Source organism: Piliocolobus tephrosceles, chromosome 1 (assembly GCF_002776525.5).
Source record: "Piliocolobus tephrosceles isolate RC106 chromosome 1, ASM277652v3, whole genome shotgun sequence".
In the NCBI taxonomy this organism is placed as follows: domain Eukaryota; kingdom Metazoa; phylum Chordata; class Mammalia; order Primates; family Cercopithecidae; genus Piliocolobus; species Piliocolobus tephrosceles.
The window spans coordinates 165,985,457-165,995,454 of NC_045434.1; the positions used below are offsets into that span (position 1 = coordinate 165,985,457).

The 9,998-nt window shown below is 40.3% G+C and overlaps 1 pseudogene; it reads left to right on the forward strand.

Moving 5' to 3' along the window:
• The first annotated feature begins 489 nt into the window (after positions 1-489).
• LOC111522999 lies at positions 490-1,382 on the forward strand (annotated as a pseudogene).
• Positions 1,383-9,998: the final 8,616 nt, after the last annotated feature.

The following is a 9,998-nucleotide window of genomic DNA, read 5'->3' on the forward strand; positions in this document are numbered from 1 at the left end:
TACGGTTTGCACATATTTTTCTCTATCTGTAGGCTGCTGTTTCCTTTTGTTGATTGTTTCCTTTGCTGTGCAGAAGGTTTTTGGAATGTAGTGCCATTTATTTATTTTTGAATTTGTTACCTGAGCTTTTAATGTAACATCTAAGAAGTTATTGCCAAAACTTATATCCAGGAGCTTTTCCTGGATATAAGTTTTTCTCTTCTAGGAGTTTCTCTTCTAGGAGTTTCTATAATTTCTAACCTTACATTTAGGCTTTTTATCCATTTTGAGTTGTTTTTTGTGCATGGTATAAAATAAGCACGCAATTTCATTCTTTTGCATTTAGAAATAGTTTTCTCAGAACTATTATTTGAAGAGACCACTATTTCCCCATTGTGTCCTCTTGGTGCCTTTGTCAGAAATTAGTTGATTGTAACCATGTTACCTACAGAGGGGTTCAAATGGGTGCTGTTGTGGATTTCTGTCATAACTTAAAGGGAAACTTTTGAAATGTCCCTAGCCCTTGATGTCCTGCAAATGAAAGAGGAGGATGTTCTTGAGTTTTTTGCTGCAGGAACCCATTTAGGTGACAATAACCTTGACTTCAAAGTGTAACAGTACATCTATGAGAGGAAAAGTGATGGCATCTACATCATAAATATGAGGAGGACCTGGGAGAAGCTTCTGCTGGCAGCTTGTGTCTTTGTTGCCACTGAAAACTCTGCTGATGTTAGTGTCACATCCTCCAAGAATACTAGCCAATGGGCCTTGCTACAGTTTGCTATTGTCATTGAAGCCACTCCTATAACTTGCTGCTTCACTCCTGAAAACGTCACTAACCAGATCCAGATGGTCTTTTTGAAGCCATGGGTTCTGATGGTTACTGAGCCCAGGGTTGACCAACACCCTCTCATAGAGGCAGCTTATGGTAACCTGCCTACCATTGCTTTGTGTAACACAGATTCTCCTCTGTATTATGTGGACATTGCCATCCCATGCAACAACAAGGGAACTCACTTAATGGGTTTGATGTGATGGATGCTGGCCTAGGAAATGGTTTGCATGTGTAGCACCATTTCCTGTGAACACCTATGAGGGGTTATGGCTGATCTCTACTTCTACAGAGATCCTGAAGACCTTAAAAAGTAAGAGCAGGCTGCTGCTAAAAAAGCTGCAACTAAGTAGAAATTTCAGATTGAATAGACTGCTTCAGCTCCTGAATTTACTGCTACTCAGTCTGAGGTTGCAGACAGGTCTGAAGGCGTGCAGCACAGGTGCCCTCTGTGCCTATTTAGCAGTTCCCTACTGAAGACTGGAGTGCTCAGCCTGCCATGGAAGACTGGTCTGCAGCTCTCACTTCTCAGGCCACTGAATGGGTAGGAATGACCACTGAGTGGTTTTAAGATGTTTTTCCAGACTGCTAAGCAACACAAAAATAAGGTTGATGGAAAATAATCATCAGTTTCTTATAAAAATTTAGTTGACTGTATATGTTTGGATTTATTTCTGGGTTATCTGTTTTGTTCAACTGGTTTATGTGTCTGTTTTTATGCTAGCACCATACTGTTTTGATTATTATACCTTTGTGATTTAATTTAAAATCAGGAAATATGATGCTCCCAGTTTTGTTTTTCTTACTTAGAATTATTTTGACTATTTGGAGTTTTTTATGTTTCTCTACAAATTTTGGAATTGTTTTTCGCTACTACTGTAAAGAATACCATTGGGATTTTTCCAATTTCATTGAATTATTTATTTGCGTTTTTGTATATTTTACTTAGTCTCCTTAAGACCATTATTTTGAATTCCTTTTCATGTAAATCATAAATTTTCACTTCTTGGGGTCAGTTACTGAAGAATTATTGTGTTCTTTTGGTGTTTTCATGTTTTCTTGCTTTTTTGCTTCTTGTTTTTCTGCACTGATGTCCCACATCTGATGGTGCAATCACCTCCTCCAAACCTTAAAGAGTAGCTTTTGTAGGGGAAGACTTTCACCTTCAAATGGGCCTGAGGTTGCTGGGTGGGCAGGATGCACTGGCTCTGGTTCCTTGTAAGTACATGATGTAGTCTCTATCCAGCTTCTTTTGTGATCAATGTCAACAATGACTACAAGTGCCTTAGTGTTCTAGGCTGCAGGAATTTGTGGCAGTGACGACGGCTGTGTAGGTTACAAAGGCCAGGGTTTTAGCAATTCTTTGTTCTTGTCTTTCTCTCAGTGGAAAGTTTTAGCTGAGGGGATATCTGTTGATGTTGGGTCTGACACAGCCCTCAGGCAGCTGAAACAACACTGGAATCCAGAGTACTAGTGCTTGGAGCAGCTGTGGGGTCAGGTTCCTGGGCTCAGTGAAACTGCTGTAGCAACTGGAACTTGAGACAGAGGTTCACTTTTCAAGATCCAAGTGGATGTAGTTCTCCCGCTAAGACAGGATCTGTTGCTCTGAGGCACACCCAAGTAGCTCAGGCCCAGGGGCTTGGGATGTGGTTATGGTCTGTCCCTGGTGAGCAGGGAATAGCACTGGCATGGCTCGGGGGAAAAATGGGTGCTTCAGTGGCTTGGGCTCCAAGGAGCAGAATGCAGCTTCAATTCGGGACCCCAAATCAACAGGGCACAGTGATTCTGGAATGAAGAGGATGGAGTATCTTTGTGGTAGCTTGGACCTAGTGGGTAGGGCAGAGCAGCAGTTTGTCTTAGGGGTGACTTGTTACCAGGTAGGCATATTGCAGTGGCAGCAAAGCTTCAGGGATGGAAGAGTGCAATAGGTACTCACCCCTAATGTAGGATGCACTCTGGCAGTAACTTTGGTTTTAAGGTGGTACAGTGCAGTAGCAACATGGGTCACAGGAGCTGGGGACACAGCAATGGCTTTTTCTCTGAGGGTAGCTCAGTGTGGACTCTGAGGAGCTTCCTCAGCTAGTTTCAAAGCCTGTGAGTACTGCAGGAGTCTCTAATAGTGAAGACTCAGGTATTCATGATGGTGGTGGCAGGTGTTGGGATCTTCTTATTTACTTTTTCTCTGCAAGAGGGAGTCCCTCCTGGTTCTGAGCTGATTCCACCTGGGTGATGGGGATACTGGAGGCAAGATATTTCCTTGCTTTCTTTATATGCCATCCTGGGTTTCTATGCTCCACAGGATTTCTGCCATTTCTTTGCTGTTCTCTGGAGCTCTCTTTTAGTTATTTTGGTCAAAATATAGTTGCTTATTCCTTGTGGGTTTTTTTTCCTTTGTCAGGAGGGAAGAGTGCTATGAGCTTCTAGTTGACCATCTTGCTGACACCACTCTCCAATCTACTTTTCATGTTTGTAAATTTTTGAATATGTTTTTTATATCATGTACAACTCGATCTGTATAAAACCATATACATACATATATGTGCATGTTTGTATGTATATATCTTTCCAAAATATCTTTTAATTTATTGAATCATTGGATTTTTTAAACAATGTCATGAAGTAGACAAAGCAATGGTGATTATTCTCATTTTAAAGATTAAAAAACCTAAACTTTAAGGAGGAAGACTGCCTGCCAATGACTTATGAATGGTAAATAGCAGAAAAATGATATAAGTTCAGTCATTTGATGCCAATCATGTGTCTCTCATTTTACCATCTTGTTTCACTAGATTGTTCCAATATATTTGCTGAATAATGTGAAGAGCAGGAAAGAAAACCAACATTTGCTATGTCTCTAGTATGCACAAGACTTAATTAAGGTGCTCTTACATGCACCATTGCACAGCTCTTACACTATCCTAGAGATGGATGTTGATATTGTGATTTTAAGATGAGGAAAATGAGGCCCAGAGAGTGTGCAATTCACTGTGTATTGTGAAATTGCCAGTATCAGAGTTTTTGTTCAATCCCTAATTGGCATGATTCCTTGTGATAATATAGCACTTAAAAGAGAGCCTAGTGGCATGGGATTGTTTCAAAGACAGGTAATAATAGAATAAAACCCCAAAATGGGATGTGATACTATAATTTTCTTCTTTGTCTTCAATCTCTTGTGTTTAATCAAATCTGAGCATTTGTTTCTTACTCTTACACTTCATCCGCTTAAGTGATGTCTTGCTTTTTAAAATTACCCCTTCAACCAGTATCCTTTTCCTGACAATATTAAATATTCCCCCCACCAGGGATGTGGAACCATTTCTAAAAGCTTCAGCCTCCAGTTCCAGCTGGCCAGGCCCTATGGTATAGCTTTCGCAATCACCATGGATCCTCATCTGGTACTTAACAAATCCTGCCCCTCCCATCCATACTCTTGGCACAAGGACAGGAAATTAAGAATTAAGAGAAATTCGCCTCTGACCTTTAATTTGCTTTTTAATAAAAGCATTCAGAGTCACTTCCACGCTTTATGCTAGACCCAAGGAGAGCCAATTTTCATGGCCATTTAAAAGTAAACCCATTCATCTTCATGCCCTGGCATTTTTTCAGTGTGTCAATCCTCAAAATCAATTGTTAGCCCAGAGCAGTGATCCGTGATAGAATCCCACTCAGTGCCCAGCACATAATAGGTGCATGAGCATTGACTGTGCTCAATGAATATTAGTTGTTCTTGAAAAGTGAATGACATAGCAAAATAAATTAATGATAGGATTGTCCCAATTTTATATATTGCTCCTATCATTTTTTTTAAAATTATTGGTGTGTTTGATGTAATGTTTTTACTAGACATGACTCTTTTGTCTGTTTGAGAAAGAAACACATAGAAACTGGCTTAAGGAAACAAAGGAGGGAATTTATTAGCTCACTTAATAGCCATGGCTGGATCCAGATAGCTTCAGGAACCTGTCTTTCTCTGTTGTGGTAGATTTTCTCTGACTAGTTTCATTCTCAAGCAAGTTCTCATGGCAGCAAGGTGACCACTGAAATTCAGCCATATTATCTTACCAGTGTGACAATTTCAGCTGCAAGACAGATCTGCTGTTCCAGTCGTGTAGCCCTAATCCTGGGACTACTTGTCATGTGCTCATGCCTGGACCAATCAGGTGGGCATAAAGCTTTTGTCCTCTTATTGGTTAGCCCGAGGGGAGGATCAATCCCCCTGAATTACATAGAGCAACACTGGGGAAGGGGATTCCCCAAAGAAAATTTGGCTAACATATTTGGATGAGGAAAAAGGGGATGAATAGGTAAAACAACAAATGTCCACCACATGTATGATATAGTACAAGATGATTTAGAAATTATAAATTTGGAACATACATCTATAAGTTTGATTTTTTTGGAGTTAGACAAAAGCATTATCATTTTTAAGTGTTCTGCAGTTGGAACAGAAGATGAATATCAAAGTAGAATATATATTCAAAGAGCTTCTTTCAAAGCCTCCTTTACATATATCTGAGCAAAAGCTGTAGTTGTCTATATTGATATATTTACTTAGTCCAATGCATTGCTTACTTTCAGCATTCTCTACTATTCATAGACTATTTACTGTGTACCAGACATTGTATCTTACTTTGGCAATAAAAATGTTAAATAAGAAAACATTCCTGTCCTCATAGAGGTTATAGCATAATAGAGCTTAGAAGATACATCTAATTAAGTCCTAACTGGGACTTACTAGAGTTATTCAACTGATGAAACCAAATTGTTACATTTTCAAAGAATGGATATGTAGATGTATTCACTTTATATAAGAATTAGGTTAATTGAATATGTTGAATACTGATAATTTGCTTGGATCTGTGTTAGACACATTGTACTGATAGCCACCTTCATCCTTAAATTCATTCTGTGGTTCCCCTTAACACATGGAGTCAGGTAACTGGCCCACTGTCTCACAGCAGGATGGGGGCGAGGTGTTTGTCTAGGACTGGCTTTTAAGCTTGTCAAGGATGTCTTGCCTATATTCGGTGGTCTGTGACTTTTCTTATGGCATAAGCATCGGCCACATCCAAAAATATATGTACATACATAGTTTGTTTATAAAGGCCATTGGGAAAAATGTTCTCAAGATCATCTGGGAAAGCTGTGAGGACAATGTCATTAAGTCTGGCTCCTTTGTTCTTTACAGATTCCATATCCATTCCCCAGGCCCCCCAACCTTGTTTCTTCATTCCTAAGGCATTGTAAATATAGCAAACTCTGCATGTGTGTGTGTGTGTGTGTGCATGCACATGCATGTGTGTGTGTCGGGGGGGGACTGATGGAAGGAGGCTGACCTCAGAGCCCTTGAGCAGGCTGTAATTAAGGGATTTGTGGCCTACAAGGAAAGTCCATGTGAGGAGAGAGCCGTGTTTCCTAGCGGAAAAAGCACTGGACTAGAATTCTTATGACCTGGCTTTGAATCCTGGCCCTACCACTTAGGAACTGTAGCCACTTAACTCCTCAGTTGGCATTTCAATTACTAAAAGTGAGAATTCACTTCCTTATACTTCATGCCACCCAGGTATCTTATGAGAATCAAATAAAACACCACCTATGAAAATTGCTTTGGGCATTGAGGAGAGTTGTTCATTTGTAAGGCTTTATTGTGTAAACCACTGCTCTTTCTATCTGCCTCTGCTTGCTCTCTCTCACACAACTAGTGGTTTCTAGCATTCCGGAGGTAGTATAGTTCATGCTTAGTGTAAACATGTCTCTGTTTCATTTTCCATTTTTTAATTTATTCTCATCCATCAACCATTTCCTCCAGGGTCCCTCATGTTCTAGAAGCATGATTTGGGGAAAAGAGTATGAATTTTGGATTTACAGAGTGTGTGAATCCTGACTGTATCTGCACAGCTTTGAAAAAGTCAGCTAACTTCTCTACACATTCAGTTTCCCTATCTGTAAAACAGAAATAATTTCCATGATTTATCAGGACTTGGCTGAGTGCTGGAGGGAACACATGGCTCAATAAATCAGCCATTATTTTCTTCAAGACATTTTCTCTGCCATCTAAGAGCTCACAGTTTAGAAATGGAGATAAGACTTTTAAAAAAGATTATTCTAAATCAGGGGAGAGATTAACTGGCTGCGAGGGACCAACATTTCAGTGACTGAGCAAGGCATGACTTAACCGAAGGCACCTAGCTGGTGAGCGGCAGAATGGAGTCTTAACTCCAAATTTCCTAGGGAGTTTCCAACAAGGTAAAAATCTTTAAGTTGTGAAACTATTGTTTGGGCCTTGATTTTTAAGAAGATATTTAAGAATGTTTCCTGAAGGTAGTAAATTTTTCAAACAAGAGAGGACATGGAAAATCCCACACTAGTCTAGGGAGCATAGGCATACTAGTCATGAAATGAAAAGTTTGGTTTACTTTTTCCTTAAATAAAATAATTAAATGTTTTGCATGGAATTAAATGTTTCTGAGACAGAGAATTCTGGCACCGAAAAGTTGTTTGATTTTACAACAAATGGTTACTGTCAGAAAATTACTCACTGGTTGGCCAATCTAGGACTCTTTGGTGGTCTTGTCCTGGTTTACAGGAATGCAGGCTCTCAGCCAGTCAGCATGATGCAGTTGTGTGTTGTTTCAGGTAGTAAATGGCATGTCCATTATGCAACAATCCCACTATAGTCAGCTTCTCTTGACTCTTGCTTTCTGTTTCCCTACCTTTCCCCACCAAATGCCCACAGCATAATTATATCTACCTATGTTTGGTTCTTATGCATGATGATGTCCTTGAGAGATCACCTTGAATATCACCATGAAGCAGGGTGAAATAGGGTTTTCAATGCCCTTCTTTAATAAGCCAAATAACAGCTTCCAAAGATAGCAGGCCCTGATTTCTGGAATCTATAACTGTTACCTTACTTGGAAAACGGCCATTGCCAATTTGATTAAACGAAGGATCTAGAGATGGGGATATCATGGGTTTTCTGGGTGGGCCCTAAATACAATCACGGATGTCTTCTCAGAGAGCAGCAGAAGGAGATTTAATATAGAACAAGAGGAAAAGGCAATGTGACCACAGACACTAGAAGCAGACTAGAATGATGCAGACACAGGCCAGGAATGCCAGTAGCCATCAGAGGCTGAAAGAGGTAAGGAAGGATTCTCCTCATGAGCACCTGGAGGCGGCACAGCCCTGCCAACACCTTGATTTCAAACTCTGGCCTCCCAAACACGGAGAAAAAATTTCTGTTGTTTTAAACCACTAAGTTTGTGATAATTTGTTACAGAAACTGTAGGAAATGAATACACCCTGTATCTCCTTTCTGTAACCATTCCTCCATTCTCAATACTACTGAGAATGTTTAAATGTGATTTTTAACAAAAGGTTTTATAAAATAAGCCCATCTGCATTTTATGACATCATGAGAGGCACCATGTTATAGTAAGTAGAGCTGGAAGGGCTCTCAGAGACCATGCAAACTTCTGGTTGTAAACTGAGAAGCCCATAGAGAGGGTCTTGTGCTCACGATCACTCAGTAAGCTAGTGGTATCATCAAGGCCTACGCCAAGAGTCAAGCCTCCTAACTTTGGTCAAGTGCTTTTCCACCACTGGTAAAGGGACATAGCTACCCCTTTATAATTGCTGAGGATTTCTAGCTCAGCAAGTAGGAGGGAGAGAACTTATTTAAGCTTGTTCAAAGAACGTGACCTTTTTAGTGAACTGTAGACTGCTCCTTTCACTCTGGTTAACAAAACTCAAGAAATATTTTGGAGAATAGAAGACAACAACAGCTTTTTCTTGAAGAAACAGATATGATTAAATATGTCTCATTTGGCAATATATCCCTGATACACAGTGTGGTTAGGTATGTGGACTGTGAGATCATAGGGCCTGGCTAGAATTCTGCCTCTGCTACTTCCTAGTGCTGTGAACTTGGGCAAGTTACTTTCCAGGAGCCTCAGAATTTTTAGCTGCTAAACAGAGGTAGTAATAGTACTTGCCTCTAACTATTGTGGGGACTAAATAAGATGCTATATGTAAAGGTGTTTCGCCTGGTGCCTGGCAATTAACCAAGGCTCCATATTTTTAATCTCTTATTATACAAGAAAGTAAGTTGTAGCAAAGTACGCAGGATTTTGGCTTTTTAATATTTCTTGTTTGGGCATTTTACCATATAATCAGGAAAAACAGTAAAGATGAAAAGCAGGTCTGACTCACAGCAAGCAGAACCTGCCCTGAGGCTCCCTAGTCTTCAGCGCAGCAGCTGCTGACAGGATTGTCAGGCTCCCAGAGCTGATGGGAATCCCTGGACCTCTCTTCTGGGAAATGTGTGGCTATAAATGTTCATTAACTGAATAAATAAACAAGATCAAAGACAGCTTGATCCTGGGGGGAGTGAGGTGAGCCCATTCCTGTAACCCAAGCTCCAAGTTGTATGACGACCTGATATTGTCTAGAGGGCTCGGAGCTGGTGATAAGGGAAACCGCACTCTCATCCCCGCTGAGCCACTCAGAGTTTGCGTCTGGGACATACACGCTCTTACACTTATTTTCTTCTCTCTCAAACACACGGCCCCCTCATAAGGCTCAAACAGGGTAAAAGACATAAAAGCTCTCAGTAAGCAGATAGCAAATCAGAAAGGGACACTATTTTATAGCCTATCAATTACCAAGCTCAACAGAGTGTACTTCTGAAGCATAATTCAATTCTGTTAATTCTGTTCAGTTTTCACAGTATTAATTCATGTTCTCATTACTTCTCTCTTGCCCGTTTGCGTCATAGTTGGTCTTCTCAATTCTTGTGGTTTTTCTCTGTATATTCTAACTGAATCATCTTCCTTAAACACACCTCCTGCCATATTTCACCACTGAATATATGAAATGGCTGGGCATACAAGAAGGAAAGCATTTTTCAAGGTACAGCCATGTGTTTTAACTAAAAAGCCCCAAAGGGAGCTGCGAACTTTGTTTTCCTGTCCCTGTTGCTGAGATGCCATTCCCCTGGTCCCTACAGGGAAGCTTTGAGTGACCCATCCTGCTGGAAAAAAAAAAAAAAAGGCTTTAGTTCCTGTTCCTTTGCCTTTGGTCCTGTTCCTGGCTTCTAACCCTGGTTTAGACCTGAAAACTGGCTACTGTAATTTGACCAGCTGCTGATCTTTTCCTTGAATATATTTCATACTTACTCTCTGGC